The sequence below is a fragment of the Rhagoletis pomonella genome, unplaced genomic scaffold, assembly GCF_013731165.1.
Source record: "Rhagoletis pomonella isolate Grant_MI unplaced genomic scaffold, Rhpom_1.0 Rhpom_scaffold_00008, whole genome shotgun sequence".
In the NCBI taxonomy this organism is placed as follows: Eukaryota; Metazoa; Arthropoda; class Insecta; order Diptera; family Tephritidae; genus Rhagoletis; species Rhagoletis pomonella.
Genome location: NW_023458562.1, coordinates 33,840,516 through 33,859,345, shown reverse-complemented (window position 1 = coordinate 33,859,345; position 18,830 = coordinate 33,840,516).

Genomic DNA, 18,830 nt, shown 5'->3' with positions numbered 1-18,830 from the left:
AAAAATCATTTTATACTCCTACAAATAATTGGTTGTGGTTTCAAGTCACCTAAATATTTATTTAATCGTTGACAACTTTACGACATAAGATAATACGGCACTTACGACACCTTGTGAACCACCTAAATGAGTCAAAAAAAAAAACAGGGAAGGGTAGTGAAAACAAACTTTCGAGCGATGGTAAGCTGGCGACAATGAAAAAAATACCTCCGGCGGGAAACAATGAAAAAAATACCTCCGGCGGCTAAGCCAATCTTGCCGCTAATAACCGTCAAACTTCGAACACGAATAAAAGCGTCTCACGGAAACGAGCGCCTTTTGTTTCATTTTGTTGGATTAAATCGTCGGTAAAATATATAAACCGTAAAACAAATGTTTACTGCATTTATTGAAGAGTTGCAGAGCAAATTATGCGGTTCATTCACACACACATACACACACCAATAACAATTTGTTAGGGGTGGCAAAACAGCTGAGCGCCATAATGTCGCGCCCACATTATCGCGTGCGTGCAAGGACTCGCAAGGATAATACGCATACGTTGACGACGCCTCATTGTTGTTGAATTTTTTTGTTGTTTTGTTTTGTGGTATTGAATTTTAAATTGTTTTCGTTACGCTAGCGCATTGTTGACGCAATTTACGAAATTAATCTTATGCTTTGTTTACTTGCCAGTTAATAATTGCGGTCGGCGGTCGATTCTCAATGTGGGTGCGTGTGTGAATCGGTGGTTGTTGTCACAGCTGTTGTTGTTGCTACATCAGGATATTGTGGGTGAGCTCGGCGGTGCTGTTTCACTTGATCAATGTTGTCGCAATGCTTTTCACTATCCCCTCTTTATTCTCTCTCTACCACTTTTCACAATCTAAGCTCTTCACGTCCTTTTTCGGCTGTTCGGCTGTCAGCTTAGTTGTTGTTGCTGCTGCTGCTGTGCCACTCTGCATGTGGTTCAACCAAAGTCAATGAGCGTGCTTGACACGAGACATTGCCCGCAGGACATACCAAGACTGCTAGCGGGTTACTGGCATATTTTTTCCTTCTTATTTTTGTATGATTCTCAATTTTATTTTCAGTTCCATTATTTTTAACATACACAAATGTTTTCTGTTTTTTTTTTTGGTTCTGTGCGGAAGTGCTTCTCTTAGCAAAGCGTCGAAAGCCATTTTAAAGCAGTTTGGAGTGAGTGTCAACATCGTCGCCAAGCCCATAAGCAAGGCATCATATTGCACTTGTTAGTTGTCCTTCACGCAGAGTGGCGAGTGCGGGAGTGAGAAAGCGGGGGTAGGACAGTCGGTCATCTGCCACTTCAACTTAAAGTTCTTTGCGTTTTTAATGAACTCGCATGTGGAGATATGTAAATATTCAAACATACTTACATGTGTGGACCTTCATGAGTTAGAGGTCGCCAACCAACTGTGTGGCGCCGCATTTAACTTAGCGAATATTAAGCGGCAAATATATTCATGATTTTTATGTTGAAGCAGAATTTCGCTGAGTCTGGTTCATTTTCTCGCTTTTATAAATGCATATTTGTTTTCAAATTCCGGTATTTCAAGTCGACAAGGTCAGTGACATACACCTATTGTATCTGATATGAGATTTAACCCTTCAATGCTTACTTCTAAAACATGCAGCATACATTTTGTTCAAGTAACTTTGTGCCTTGAGGAAGCATATATGCGCTGCCTCCGCCATGATGCTAAAATTGTGCTTGGCCAACTTTAATTCCAGGGTGGACAAAGAAGGCATATTTGGTCCTACATACCTTCACAAATAAACATCCTACGCGGCACGGAATAAAATATTTGGTAGCACCAGGCGACAGAACCGAAACATGATAGATGATAGATATGCTTCGAGTTTTCTTGGTGTGCGCTCGTACATCTGCACTGGGTTCCGAGGCACACCGGCCTTGGCAGACCCGTGTTAGTTGCTTAGAAATAGGCTTTCTTCCTTATCTGGAAGCCACCGCCAAAATAGTGTACAACAGGGTGTACCAGTTTGCCAAGATGACTACCATGTATCTTCCACATTGCTCCTGGTACTCGGTGATTAGCTGTCTAATGTGACCATAGTTTTTCTGGAAACGCTATGGACCTAAATGGCCTCTGAAAAGCCACGCAGTGGCTAGTCAGCTTGCTTAACCTAACTTTGATCCTAAGGATATGAATAAACAGAGAGATTCATCTACCGACCCCTTCGTGCCACCGCGAAAGAGATAGTGGGATACCAACACCCACGCAGGAACAGCGGGAAGCATACAAAGCCACCAGTAGCTATGCGAGCGATAGTTGAGCGATACCAATCAGAAGAGCAGGTGAGGAGAGACGTCTACTCAAAAGGTAGAAGCGAGAGGAAAAATGCCCTGCGTGTTAGATGCTTGAGATGATGACAAGAAGAAGTGCGTTCCGAAGCCGGAGCTGGTTTTTTAGAAACAAAGTCGGAAATATGTTAACAGACGTCCAGAGTACACTTGAGAAATGGAAGGAATACTTCGCAACGCTTTGAAAGGCATCGTCAGTTGCGCATTTAGCCATGAAGAACCCTGATAACTGTTTAAAAACGATGCTCCTGTTCTTCACTCGATCGAGAAGAGTTGAGAACAACAATAGCCGTGGAGCAGACCTCATGTTGGCTGAGCTCTATCTGACGGAAATCAGAAACTGTGGTCCCTTAAACATAATATAGCCCTCTAATATAACACTGTCTCAGCCATAAATAAATTTGTTTTTTTTTTTTAAGCTTTTGCTAGATTGAGTTAGCGCCTTTTTGAGCTGAGTGTAAGGACTGAATATGTATCGCGAGGATGATGGAATTCGTAGACTTTGATTTTAAATGTCAAACAAAGCTTGATTACTCGGCAAAAATGCTAGTTTTCTTGGCCTCTACACTAACTTTTGTGAATGCTTCAAGTTCAATACTCTCTCTGGATTTTCTATAGAGAAAAAAGGGGAATATTTCAGAAAAGTCGCTTGGTTACGAACAGATCCGCAAGTTTCTTCGGCAACTACTCCATATAAGTCTATTCGTCTGGAAATATACCAAAGAGCTTTAACGGCGATTAGTTTAAATTAATGCCAATGCTGGTTGAGAAGTGCATGAACGTATGCTTGATAGGCATTTAAGATTGCATACTTTTAGGCTTTTTATTTTCTTATATAGCGACTAAAAGAAAAAGCGCGATTCGCACAAAGAGTTTGTTTAAACAACGTTTTCTTCGGAAAAGGTAATGGGAGCCCTTTTTTATTATTCCTTAAGCCAGGCTTTGGTTTTTTGCAAAAAATGGGTTCGAAATGACTATGCATTTTCGTAAACTCCTCTCCTTCGAACCCCAAAAATAAATATCGAAAAATCGATCGAATGATGACTATACATTTATTTAACTTTTTATTTGCTACTTTTCCATGAAGCTTTCGCTCGCTACCCCAAACCACTTAATGACAATTCCCTGCGGCATAATAAAGTTCATTCTCTTATTTTTTTTCTTCAACTTTTTGATGTTTAGGTGACTCCATTTGAGTGGCTTACACTTACCATAAATATTGTGTACACACAACAATGACCACCAAACAGTGGCACAAAGCAAAAACTGCCAACGCCAATAACAACAATTGAAAAAAACCCATCCAACAATAAATTCAAATGTCAAGTGCAACTATAACAGTTACAACAAAAAACAAACAATACAGCAACAATCAGCTGTAGGAGCCCACAACCAACAAATGCTGGCGGGTAGTTTAGGGGGCGAGTATGTAGCAAGTGTGAACAGAACGTCAGCGCGCACGTCAATTGAAACTAAATACAACTAGTTGCAATGACAATAATAGAGAATGACTATATTTTTTTCTATAGGGTATTTATGTATGCACAGTGACCAAAACAAGTGTTCACATGTTTATTTTTTTTTAAATATTCGCAATGTTTTTCAAGTAAAGCTTTTTTGTTATTTTTTATAAAAATATGTTCATGCTTTTACCAAAACCATATGTAATGCAAGTTTGAAACTTTATATAGAATTTAGAAAAATTAAAAAAAAATCATCAAAATTTCGAATAAATTTGTTTGCTATTTTTTATAAAATACTGTTCTTACTTTAACCAAAACCTTTTAAAACAAAGTTTCAAATTTAATACAAAAGTTATTAAAACTCTACAAATTTTTACACAAATTTTGAATTTTTTAATTTGAATTATTAGTAAATTTTTGGGTATGCAGTTTTATAGCCTATACAATTTTAATACTAAAGCGCATGTTTCAAGCGGCTAATAAAAATTTGTTTGCTTGCGACTTTTCGGACTTTTTTCATATCATAAAACATTTTAAAAGGTAACGCCAGTTTTTATAAAATTGCACTTGTTTATGAAAAATTTAAGTTATTAAAAATCAATGGAAATTTTGAGCTGCTTCAGAAATGCACTTTTATGGGCTATAAAACTGCAGACTAAAAATTTCATATTAAAACGTTCGAAATGTTGATGAAAATTTTTTGATTTTTTTAAATTAAAAAAATTGAAAGTTTGATGTATATGGTTTTAGTTAAAGTATATAAAGAATTCTTATAGAAAAATATAATGGGTATTCATGGAAAGGCGTAATTCCTACTACCCTAACCCACTATCCTAATCACAGTAAATTAAAGCTCGTCAAAAATCATTGAACTTTTCCCAGAAAGTATTTTATTTCTATAATAATTTCCATATCTATTTTTGGCCAAACATAGCGGTCGCCTTTTTACATTTTTCGGCATATCTTCGGCATTTTACAGTCGGATCTTAAATTATGATAGATCCATGTTCTCGTCTCCAGGAGATCTTTTGTACAAAAGTTCATTGAACTTAAGTATCGCGCTCTAGTACTTACACACCAGATATCAGTTTTTACTACCCTAATGGCAGCAAATTAAAACTCACCAAAATCATTAAACTTTTGCTAAGGATCATTTTGATTATTCTGGGAGAACTATTTAGAAAAAATGTTTATTGCCCAATGTAGGTGCCAAAAATATTTATTTTTTTTTTGATATTGCCTTGCAAAAATAGTTTAGACTCAAAGGTCTACGAACAATTTTTTTTATTTGCTTGTGAGGTGGTACAGTCTACTGTATATGCATGTGTATGTATGGGTGTGTTTGAATGCGGGCAACACGAGTTGGCTACCGCTAAATGGAACGGAACTCGACTCAACTGAAGTGTATGGAATTGATGTGAATGTGACGGCTGTGAGAGCTTTATTTAAGATTTTTATTTTTCTAAGCTATATTTGTACTTACAATTGTACAATGAATATTTTGGCCATCAAGTGGAATGGTCAAAAAGTAAATAAAAACAAAGGTCATATGTCATTGAAGCGGGTCTAATTTCCCTAACTGAAGTCGTAGTAGCAAAATCCCATTTCCATTTTTCCTTTCCTATTGCGTCAAGCACTACTATATTGTATTATTTTCGAATTGATTTTGTGAAAAATGTCAGCAGCAGCTCAGATTAAGAGACGGTTGAATAAAAAATTTGACGCTATTCAAAGTGTATATGTTAGCTAATGTCCTTGGGGACTTTTTAGCAACCAATAGTGTTTGTGTTTTTTTATCACTTTTTATCCTTAAATAAAAGGAGTTTATATCCGCAGCTTTTTATAGTTTTTCTAATCATAACGTAAATAATATACAATTACGAATTCAAAATGATTTTTGGTGACAATAGTCAGAAATTAATACATGTCTCTCCCTATCCTTGTATTCGTTTGTATTGTAATCTGTAAGTTAAGGTTTTTTCACCTAAATGCTAAAAGTTGTTACAATTGCCCAGCGCGTGTACTTATCTGGGCTGCCACTGACATGACATGCAATTTTTTTGTCGCTCAATCTTATTTTTTGTATGAGTTTTTGTACATACATACATACACACGTTAAAGCATTCCTATGCACCAGTGTGACTCTTTTTTGTGCCCGAAATTGTAGCAAAATTTTTTGGGCGCTTGACATGAAAATAAATATCAGTAGCTCGCTGATTTGACGTAGCCTGCAGCGACAGCGACAGCGATGGTGGCTTTTGAATCGTGTTAAGTGGCACTTTAGTGGCAATTCTTGGTACTACCCACTACCGCCAAGCGCTACAATTGTATTTTACTTGACTTTTTAACTAACAAAAAAAGGTAGTAACAAAAGAAATAACAAATTACTCGAGTGCACTTTTCAAGATACGAGTCGAGAATAGACGATTAGGCAGCTGCCGCTGAAAGCCATTAATTTTCATGTCTCATTTCGTGGAATGGGAAGTGTAGAGATGCCGAAATGTGGATATATGCCACAAGAAGAACTTAAAATAACACAGTTAAGCGACTAATAGAATTTCTTTTGGCAAATAATTACGAAATTCCATTGTTGTGTAGTGTTTTTTGTTGGATTTTTATCAACGTTTGAGAAATTTCGTTGTTCATGAACACCATGGGAATAAAAAAGATAGCTTCAAATTTTTCCAAATCGAGACATCTTACAAGAGCTAGAGTGTTTGCAATGTTTTTTTTTAAATCCTTTTAAGCTTGTTAAATTTAAGTTTTATTTTACGTTTTGAAATTGCTTAAAAAAAGACCTTATTCACTTACTTTTGAAATCTTTACTCGATCTTCTTTCTATTTCGGTTTAAGCCGAGACAAAAAATTCTTTATTTGCCCCTCTCCATTGCGAAGTTGCGCCAGTTTTTCACACTACGAGTTGAAAAGTCCGTCTGCTCTTATAACGTCCATTGCGTTCGTGGGCACTTTTGCTTTCGTTGCTTCCCCATTGATGCTGAATCGGCCAGTTCTCTTCGCAGACGCATACAGGGCCATAGATCTTGCCAAGAATAGTTCTCAAAGTCGTTCAATCTTTGCTCGACATCGTCCATGTTTCGTCGACAGAGGGCTCTGCTTTTCAATTGCCTACAGTGCCGAAAGAAAGACCTATTCTCAAGAGTTATCTTTTGCTTGATCTCTATTCTGATATAGTCCTTCACTATTTCAAAATTGTAACTGTAAACAGTGACGCGTTACTCTTTGTGTGTTGCCAGGAGTTGCTTAGTATTGTCTTTGACCACCGGTTAACCGACCTATTTTACCTATCCAGGCTGGAGAATGCTGCGCTCACCAGCCTGATGCTATGTTCGGCTAAGTCAATGTCATCTACATACACCAGCGGCATCGTGATTTTTCTGCATAGGGTGCCGCTAGAATTCAGATTTGTAACTCCAGCATTAATTAGATTGAGGAGGTCGTATGAGACTGACTGAGTTCGGGCGGAACTAAAAGTTATGCTCAGCCTCACTCTACATAGCTGTTTTGCGGGTATTCCATATTTATATATGGTGTCATAAAGGTTAAGGCCAAGGTCATTTCCAAGAATTGACAGAAAGTGAAAATTTGGTAATTAGTGAATTTTCCAGGTGGTTCATAAAAGGTTTCTATCTTTCTGACACCATTGTCGCTTGTTCTTGTGGATTGTCAAAGTACACTGAGGTTCCAAGCTTCAGGCTTGTACCTATTCATCAGACTATTTTTTTTTCTTAACAGGTGCCCAGTAAGCACTTCGCCCATATTTCATATTTGCAGAAACTATGTAGTTAATCCATTCGATTGCCGCATTGTTTTTATACCCGAGCGCACTTGTGCACAAGGGTATTATAACTTTGTTCACATAACGGTTGTTTGTAACAGGCAAAACGAATCGAGATAGATATAGACAAATGTATACATAAATGATCAGAATGAAAAGAGAAATCGATTAAGCGGTGACTGTCTGTCCGTCCGTCCGTCCGTCCGTCCGTCCGTCCGTCTGTCCGTCTGTGCACACGATAACTCGAGTAAAAATTGAGATATCTTAACGAAACTTGGTACGTGGACTTCTTTTGGGCATAGGACGGATGGTATTGAAAATGGGCGAAATCGGACAATAACCACGCCTACCTCCCATATAACGGAAATTTTCAGAAAAACGAAAACTCCGATATTTTAGTAACTACTGAATATAATTAACTCAAAATTGATATTTACAATAACTTTTAGACGAAAAATAAGAATATTATAAATTTTTGGAAAATGGGCGTAGCCACGCCCACTTATGGATACATGTGTATATCTTGGTAACCGCTTCACCAATTTCTTCCAAACTTGGCACAGTTGTTAGTCTTGCTACAGCATACCAAATGGCCGAAAATTTTTAAAATCGGACAATAACCACGCCTACCACCCATATAACGGTAATTTGGAGAAATACGAAATCTTCGATAAATCAATAAATATTAAAGCTAATTTATTCAAAATTAATGCTTGCAACAACTCTCTACCAAGAAATACGTTTATGGTAAAATTTTGGAAAATGGGGGTGGCACCGCCCACTTATGATCACATATATGTATCTCGGTAACCGTTCCACCAATTTGTACCAAACTCGGTATGGTTATTGTGCTTGCCACATAAAAGCAAAACGTTGAAAATTATTGAAATCGGACTAAAATTACGACCGCTTTTCATATAACGGTATATTTCAGAAATGCTTGAAACTGCAATATTTCGAAATTTAAGGACGCTAATTTACTTAAAATTTATACACCCCGGATTATCGTGTAGCGGTAGCTTTCGGAAAGGTGGAAAACATATATTTAATAATTGCGCCGGGTATTTAATGTTCGGCTCCGCCCGAATTTAGACTTTCTTACTTGTTAATATAATTTTTGGACCACACTTCCATGCCGAACTAATCTGCTGCTGACTTCATTGAGCTCTTAAACCCAATAAATCGATTAGCATCATCTTGGAGAGGAAACTGAGCTGTAAACCCAACCCAAAGGAGCTGGCCAAAAAGGTGACTACCGCCCTCTATGCCTGCAAAACAGCGTAGGCAAGAAATGGGATCTTAAACCCTACTAGTGCATTGGTGCGCTGCCATCCACAGCCACTAAAGCTATGGAAATACTCTACACATTCTGCCTTTAAACCTTTTTGGGAAGCTACAGGCGAGTTGCAATCAATATCAATTTTAGGTGGGTCTGGTTAAGAGCACACACCACTACGCCGTTTTCTTGATAAAAAGAAACGGGAGGAAAGAAGCCATTTTGGTTGGTTTTTGAACCGGCTCTTGGTAGGAAAGAAAGTTAAAGTAAATGCACAGTCGAACTGAAAAGACACCAGATTCGGTAACACCAACATTTTAACCATCTACCCCGGTATTTTAGGCCTCGAGACTACACAACAGGACTGCTGGATCTCGAAAGCAAGTTGTCCACTCGTATTCCTTCGAGGAAAGACTGGGAAGACAACTTGGACTAGGACCTCCAAGATAACTCTGCAGTCATCTACAGGGATGGCTCTAAACTAAATCTAAGAATAGAGAGTGGGATAACCTCGAAGTACCTCTCATTAGACATCTGCTTTAGGCTGGCACACCACTACAGTGTCTTCCTGCGATTCTTCTCTTAATCTGCCTTCAGTAACCTTATACTCCGATAGCCAACCAGTTATTAAGTCACTAGAATGTTGTAAACCTCGCCAATAATTGCGATTGAATGTAGGAAAGTACTCAACTAGTTAGCTTCAAAGCCTACTGCCCACATTGTGTGGTTGCGAGGCCACAGAGACCTACAAAGTCACTGCGAAGCGGAAGAGCTTGTGAGGAACGGAACCACCCTGTTGTACGCCAACTCTCCTCATGCGGCGGGCATATCGCTAGATTCACTTCATCGAGAAGGCAAATAAAAGATAATAGCAAGAACCCACGTATGGAGCGACTCGACAAATCAGGGCTAGCCCCGACAAGAAAATATTCGACGCAGTCATTCGGTTAGAACGCCCTCTAATATGGCTGGCGATTGGTATTATTTCATGTCCCTGCTTGATGGGAAGACATGCTAGCAGAATGGGCTTGCGGGCCAATGATTCTCTGGCGCTTTATTAACCTAACCAACTGGATCTACTTCTAGGTGAACTGACGGGTTCCAATACGACCTGTCAACTGGTATCACAACGGTCCGACTGGATCTAAGTGTGTCGCTCTTCTACGTTGGATGAAGGCAGCCGCTTTAACCTAGCCTAACCTAAGTGGCACAGTGTTCCCTTTCTTTCTGGCGTAGCCCAAGGCGCTACGTGGGTTGCTGACATTGCCTTGAGGATGCGAACCGGGAGGCAAGAGTCAGAATACAGTATAGTCGTGTAACTCTAACTGCAACTCAGAACTTCTACTAGGGCTATACCCATTACACTCCTTTACTGCTATCTAATAAATATATGCAGCTAATTTACGCTTCGCCCTTTCTTAGAGACGCCAACATTTCATACGTTTTTTACTTAATTACTTCGACCACTGCACGCTGCTGCTGCTGCGTCACGAATCGTTTGGGTTCCGCTTAATTTAAATTCTGCTATTGTCATGCTCGCTTAATTGGCCAACACCACATGCAACATTGCAACGATGGAGCATGTGGCATGTGGCGGTGAAGGGCAGTGCAGCGCGCGCGCGCGCCATGAAGACTTACACCCACACACACTTGAACAAAAGTCTAAATAAGTGTCTAACAAAGCGTGCAGTGGAGCATGACACTGACTTGGTTGCTTGGCGTTGCAGCTGGTGGCGGCGAGAATGCTGGAGTGTGGCGCATGAAAGCGACTGATACGTAATGAAAATATTTGCGCACACAATTTTTGCAACGCTCAGCTGTGCACAACTAGTTTTAGTTACATTCAGTGCTGTGCTGCCTTCGAGCATCTAGCTGGAGCTGGAGCTGGAGCTGCAGCGCGGTAAGTAACTATTGTTTGAATTTTTGTTTTCGCTATCTCTTCTATTTCATGCGACTGTCGAGGGCTGATGGCGTTGGTGATAATGCCATAATGAAATTTTTTTTTAGCTGTTGTTTACAATAAAATTTAGCCTGCTTTTAGGCGCTCAAGGGCGGATTCGTGCAGCTGTAAGCCTTTCACAGCGTTGAAATGCGCTCACGCGTGCACAGTACGCCCACATGCCATATATTTTCACCTATTCGTTGTGTTGACATTGCTGGCCGGTGGCAACAAAAGCAACAATTGCCATAGAAAATCGCTAGGCTAAAATGTAGAAGCAATGTAGCAGCAATTCTAAAGCTTTTGTAAGTACATTGAGCTTGAACTCGAGTGCGATGAATGCAATGGGCACACACACGCATACATACACACAAATGTGTGTGTATGTAGTATGTGCTTAGGAATGGGTCTGTTTGCCTGCCGTTATTGCTTGCATGGGTGCTCTATGCCAGCGCATATCTGCTTTTGTTGGTACCTCTCTGCATCTGCTTCAGCCTCAGCCAGAGGTTGTGTTTGTTATTGCATTTATGCGCTTTGCTTTGTGTTTTCATTGTGGCAACTAAGTTGTGTGCTGTAAGCTGTGTGCTGCTTGGTGTTACCGCACCGCCAACAACAACAACAACAACAACAATAGAATACTGCAACTGCCGCTGGCGCATCCGCTGCATTAACGCGTGCGCTTGCCTTTATGTTGCTGTCGTCCACTCGTGCTTGTATTCGGACAGACGGACTGACAGCAGATACTATGTTCACTTTAAGTACTACTTTAAATTTGTGTGCGTGCGTGTGTGTGTTAGACTGTTTCTAAGCATCTGCTGCACTAGATTGATATAAAGTGCTGCTTCTTCTTCACTTTAACTTCAGCTCTCTTTTCCATAAGTACTCCATTTGTCTGGCTATGTTGTTGCCGTTGTTATTGTTGTAAGCTTCAAGCAGACTGTTTTTGACACTTTGGCCACAAAAACGTTTTTTTCTTGGAAAAGTTCTACGAGGAAACTTTGTAAATAGACAAAAAGGCAAGGAAAAATTGTTGGAAAGGTGCAAATACCGTTATGTTTACGAACTCCCTGGCTTAAAGCGTTGGTTACTAATATTGGATAATTTAATTTTATCAGTAAAAAAGTAAGAAGAAGGCAAAAAAATCGTAACAAGTATTTAAGAGTAAAAATGATTTTATTTATTAGAACTCAATGCGAAAAACGTCAGAAAGGAAAGATAATTTTTCACTTAAAATGATGGTGAAACCGGCAGTAAATCTCTCTAAAATATAAATTATGAAACCTTATTTTAACCATTTTGTCTCAAAATTCTATTTTACTTTTTTACAGAAATCGGTTTCCTATCGATAGTCGTTTTTAATTTAAAAAAAAATTTAATATTTTATAACAAAAATTTATAAAAATTTTCAGGTGTAAACTCAACAATGGACATTTTAGAGCATTTGAAATTTTCTAGGAGCGAGTTTTGAGGAAAAAAGTCCAATTAGAAAAAGTATGCTGATGATTTTGTCAAAAATTCATTTACTAATTCCTGTATTAAGTTTTTGCTTGTTCTTGGTTATTAAATTTTCCATTTTATTTATTTATTTTTTTAATTTTCAATACTGGACATTTTAGAGCGTAGAAAATTTTCAGGGGGTGAATTTTGCGGAAAAAAGTCCAATTTACTAATTTTAATTTTCGCAAAGTAGCTCAAAATTTCAAGTGTTATTTTGTTTAACTTCTTGCATGTATATTTGTTTCATTTATTTAATTTCCCCTCTTATTTTTTCTTTATTTTTACTTTTTTTTATGTTTTTAAAAAGTTTTCAGGTCATAACACAACAACGGAAATTTAAGAGCGTTTGAAATTTCCAGGTCGTGAATTTTGAAAAAAAGTCCACTTTAATAAAACGCATTTTGACGATTTCGTCTTAAAATTCTATTTTATGTTTTTTTCCAGAATTCGGGTTCCTTTCGGTATTACATAATGTTTTAAGTTTCTTATTTTTTTATTATTTTTATTTTGTTAATTCCATTTTCCTTTTTGTTTTTTAATAAAAGAATTGTTTTTTTTATTTTAAAGACTTTTCTGAAAATTGTCCGCTCTTAATGCAATAATACAAATTTTAGAGTTTTTCAAATTTTCAGGGAGTGAATTTTGAGGTAAAAAGTCACCTTTAATAAATTTAAAAAAATACTCGAAAATTCCCAGTCTTAATTTTTCAAAGTTATTGCATGAACACGAATATACAGGTCACGTTAGTTTCTCTCGCTTAGACATTGAGGATAGATTATTTCAGGGAGGGTAACTGCCGGTCATCCAAATGAAGGTGTTGTGAAAAGCTCTTGGTGCCTAAAATAAAGTTCCGTAGGCAACTGGTCTTTCTTATTTTTGACTTATTTCTAATGTAGTTCTCAATCACTCATCTCATTCAATTAACCCGTAAAACTTTAAAATTTGTTTATTGTTTTTCTTTTTTTTTCAATGAAGTTCTCAATCACTCATCTCATTCAATTAACCCGTAAAGCTTTAAAATTTGTTTATTGTTTTTTTTCTCATGATAAAAACATAGTAAGGTAAAACCGTTATTTCAATTCGTCGGCCATGATATTTTTTTTGAAAGTTTGCCAACATTTTAAAATCATATAAAATTGAGAGTAAAAAAAAGGAATTGTTCAAAGTTGTTGTTTGAGATTGAAAATGAGAATGTGTGTGTGAGTTTGTGTGTAAAATTTTAAAATTAAATTGCTTGCAAACGTCAAGAATTTGAAAAAATTCCTCCCAGCGGTTCTACCTTCCTATTTTTTTATCAATGTTTTTTTTTATTAAAAAATGCAAAACCTTTAAAAATCTAATAAAATTAAAAAAATCCCTATATCGGCGTTTCTTGAAATGCCACTTCGTTGGAATCGACAAGTAATCAGTTGGATTCTAGATAAGTAATAATTTTTATAACGGTACTTAGCACACATACCCCGTTAAGTATTACTTGCATATGTAGCTACATTTATATGTGCTTAGTCTAAGACAAATTATGTGGCGCTGTATCAACCAACAACAGAGTTCGCTTACATCTTCGTGCCACCCAAGTACCCAACCGACAAGCACCAGCGGCAATCATTCTCCTACTTCACCCAGCCGCATACACTTTAAACAAATCGAAAATTTTCCAGGAAAAAAACTTAAGTGCAAGTCACTGCTGCGTGCAATCTGCTGCTGCAAATTCAGCACTGCCAGCTAGCAGATATGGGTTCATGCTACAGCAGCGCTGCACTAGCGTTTGCAATGAGAAAAAAAAAATCGAAAAAAAACATAGGAAGAAAGAAAAAGGCACGTGAAACACCGCAGCGTTGCGGCACCTTAAGCCAAAGCCAAAAAAGCGTGAATAATGCAACATGAAAAGTACTGAGAGCGCGCTGATGTTGATGGTGGTGAACGCGACTCACGGCTGACTCGCTCGGTGGTATGGCACAGGTTCAATGAAATGACCCAGCGGTCGAGCTGCGCAGCGCGCAAAACATACCGATACCAAGGCGGCTGTGTCTATCGGCAAATGTTTGAAGAAAAACAAAAATGAAAAGCAAGTAACGAACCATTTTTAATGGTCGATGAAATTTCTTCGCGTATGCTCAACTAGCACAAAAAAACCGAAAAAAAAACTTGGAAAATGTACAAACCCCTGATAGCTTGCTGCTCTAGTGAATAATTGTACTTACAAATGTTGGCTTTTGTTTTGTGATTTTTATTAAATTTTTTCTTTTATTTCTTTTATTTGCTTTTATTCGTGCGATTACAAGCATATTTTGTTGTTTTGTTTTTTTGCTCTGCTTCTTCTTCGCCGGCTATTCGCAGTCAAAACGAATTTGTTCAGGTATCCACCGCCTTGTAATTTCCAAAGAATAAAATACCGTTGCGCAGACTTAAAAGCGATGTAAGAAGCAGCTATGAAAAAATGCTTTTAAGGCAAAACTGATACTGCGCGCAAAAGATTAGATACACTGTGAAAACTTAAAGTGCGTTTTCTGGCCAGCTCATGTTCGACACAGTTTTAGGTAATACCACTGTGGCCGCAGACAAGATTTGAGGGCGCTGTGAGCGAGACATAGGTCCTGTTTGCCGTTTCAATGACCTTACTTGCGACATCGCTCAATTTACCAGCTAATCGACGGGTTTCAAGGGCAGATATCAGCGCGTGAAAAACACGACAATGATCTGAAAGTGTTAGATCCATCCACCGACCCTTCTCCCAAAGAAGTTCACTGGTGCTTCCTAAAGGGATGAGTGTGGAAAAACTCATTGTCTAGCCACGCAATGATTGATGTTATTATGGATAAAGCCAAAGGCGCCAATAATACTAGATTGCCCGATTCCTGAGTCAGTTCAGCATCCAGTGCCTCTACGTCTGACCGCAGCCTTATAGCTTAAACAGACGGCAGCGTTGATCCGGATTAACTCGGACTTAGTCCGGATCAACTACAGTTAATTCCCGAGTTGATCCGGAGCAACGCTGCCGTCTGTTTATGCTTTTATCCGGGATGTCTATAGACGATATGTTAAGCAAGTCGTTAAGTGGTGAAGTTCCAGAATGGAGGTGTTTCTAAGTGCCCGACTGATCGGGTCGACTAACTGGGATTTATTGAGAATTCACTATCGCTGTTAAACTGGCGTTCATTCTTGATTAAGGATATTTTAATCGGATTTTCTACCCTAAGTAGATAACGAAATGTATTGAGAGAAACAATTAATTCGCGCTTTGGTTGGCATGAAAGTCACTTCGTAGATTTAAATAGTCTACGTCTTTGAAGCTAATATATAACTGATTGACAAAGAGAATCGAGATAAATACTGGCTGTGCGATGTAGAGTATTCGGCGGGCAAAGCTCTTTGGATGCCCTTTTGTTGGATTTACATAATTTTGTTCACACTTGAGGTCTCTTAGGAAAGAGATAACTCAAGACAGTTTTGCCAGCGTTTCTCCCTGAATGGACGTTTATTAGCTAATCTTAGGATCATAAATTTTTTTCGCCTGGGGCTTATTCAGGAGGAAGAGACAACTCGATCCAGTTTTCGCCAGCGTTTCATGCTGCGTGGACTGAGATTATCATATGATCTTGATCCTAAAATTTGTTAAAATAGTGGCCTTATGGTTATCATTTGGAAGAAGGTCCCTTGGGCTTGTATGTTCGCTAGCCTATTAAGGTAAAGAAAATGTCTTAGTTCTGAACTTTTTATCTTCTTCTATACAAAGTACTAAGAAACTAAATACCTTGAAAGCTATCCCAATGAAAAACCTTTATTTGATGCTGTTTGACCTAGCCTAAAATATTACTGCTTATCCATTCACAGTGCAGCTTTTCACTTATCTAAAGAAAATGGTTGAAACTTGATCTTCCTACTAAAAATAAAAACAAAAACAAAAATTATATAATTTTAAGCGATAAAATGATAAAAATTATATCATTTTTAGCGATAAAACCCAAAAATTGTCCTGAAAGTGGCTCTTTGACCAATGATTAAGCTGAATTTCTCCTTTCATAAAATACTCCAAAATTTAAAATATTTTAGAGAGTTAAAATAGGCGTATTTACGCTAGTCGAACCATTAATTTTTCCCGGTGATTTAAAAAAAAAGTATCCGTTTCTGATAGCGCTCGAAAAAAATATGAAAGATTATTAAAGTCCCCCAACAAACCTTTTGCTGTTCGCACAAAATGAATTTGTTGGGTAGCTTGTTGTTGGTAAGTGTTTTTCTTGTACTTCATTTAAGATGTTGTAGATTATAAATACATTTTTTCTTTGCTTCGCAGCGCAGTGAAACCTCGATATAACGCAGTTGAATGGATTGAACAAATGCTTCGTTATATCTATAGACTCGTTTCACTATATGGTTATTTAGAATACCCTATATGGAGGTTTTTGAGTAGACACTTTGTTATATAGAGGCTGCTAACAGGACTTTAACCGTTAATATATTCCGAAAGTTTTCATGCTCAAAATTTCTTCGTAATATCTATGCACTCAGCAATTTTTTATATTGAGTTTTTTGTTCTATCAGGGTTTGGTATTTGGGATTTGACTGTAGTTATACTATAATTTTTATAAGTACATATCCATTTGTTTTTGCTTGCTTTAGGTACATGATTAGTAAAAAAACAGCTACTCATCTTTTTCATTTCAACACGTCAGCCCTTTCTACTTTTCGAGTTTTCATTACTTCTTCTTGTTAGTGTTTCGAAAACAAGTTTCAATATGTTTACGCTATAAACCCAACTATAATTTTTATGCACTTCATACATACATATGTACATTAGACTGCATCGCTCCCCATACAAAAAAAAATCGGTACTGTTTTTCCATTGGAATTATAAAATCTATTATATTTTAAGACGTCCACCAAAATATATCGAAAAAATATTAAGATTTAAGTGAGCTGGACCGATTTGAAAATACCTCCAAAAATGGAGTTTTTTATGAATAAAAATAGTTTCTTAAAGATTTTTTTTTGAAAAAATCCCCTCAAATGATAAAACGGTTTAAACTTAAAAAATTTGCATAAAAATATTTTTAAAAAGTTAAAAAAAAAATTTTGAACGAAATCGTAATAATGAGATTTTTGATGCTGTTTTTAACTTTTTTCAAAGATTGGTATAAGAAATACTTGAATAACTGAGCTTAAACTCTCCCGATTTAGACTTGTGAGATATCATTGGAAAGGTATTTTCTCACCCTTTTTATTTCTTTGTTAATAAACTCATTCAAAGGATGAAAGAGAAAGGTAGGATGAACGAATATCATGCAAAGTTGAATTAAGATGTGTTGGTATTTAAAAAAAAAATATTGGGACACGAATGACTTTTTTGTACATAAATAAAAATAGTGGGAAAATACCTTTCTACCGAGACCCATAAGTCTAAATGAGAATAGTTTTGGCCCAGTTATTTAAGTTTTTCGTGAATCAATCTTTGAAAAAAGTAAAAAAACAGCATCAAAAATCCCATTACTACGATTCCGTTGATAAGATTTTTAATAAATATTTTTATGCAGAATTTTTAAGCCTAATTTGTTTTATCATCTGAGGGGACTTTTTTCAAAAATTTCTTTTAGAAACTATTTTTATTCATAAAAACCTCAATTTTTGGAGGTATTTTCAAATCGGTCCAGCTCGCTTAAATCTTAATATTTTTCCGAAATATTTTGGTGGATGTCTTAAAATATAATAGATTTTGTAATCCCGGCGGAAAAACCGCAACTTTTTTTGGTGATGCAGTCTAATGTACATACATACATACATACCGAATAAAAACTCCAACTGTTGTAAGAGCAAAGCGAACAGAGTTGCCTACTTATTTGTGTGATGTCTGCTGCTGTATTTTGCCGCTGTTTGGAAGTTTTTGTTGTTGTTATTGTAAACCTAAACTTTGCTATTCTTTCTTCCTGTTTCTATTGCGGGTACGTTTACTCAAGTTTTATTGCAATTTATTTCCACACTTCATGGTGTGGCTCACTTTTGTCACATCTGCGGCAAAAGCTTGGCGTCTGTGCCGTTCCATTGTCCAATGATTTGCATCTTAACTTTGTTTACATTCGATTTTTTTTATTGTTTTTTTTTTTCATCACGGAAACTCATTATCCATCGCTGCTGTGATGCATAGCGATAATGTCACCCGTTCCGACAGTTCTGATATGCCTGCATTGAACAAGAAGAAAGGCTTCTTCTTAAAATAACTAGTTTCATACTATTTTCATTGTAATTGCATATAATTAGTATAAAGTGGTTAGAAGTATTTTTCCAATATCAAACTTTATTTCTTAACCTAATTTCCTCTTGAGAAACAAATACCTCTAAATAAGAAGCGAATTTTTTGTATGGAAAAAATTGTGTTAGAGGAAAACAGTTTTTTCCAGCAGCTTATTTCTCAGCGTGAGAATTAAAATTTTGATCAAAGGTTGCTTTACATTAAAAACAATAGACCATTTGAGAATGTTTCCACAGAATATTCTGACTCTGCACTGCCTAATAATTATATAGTTCCGCTCTAGTTACCACACAGC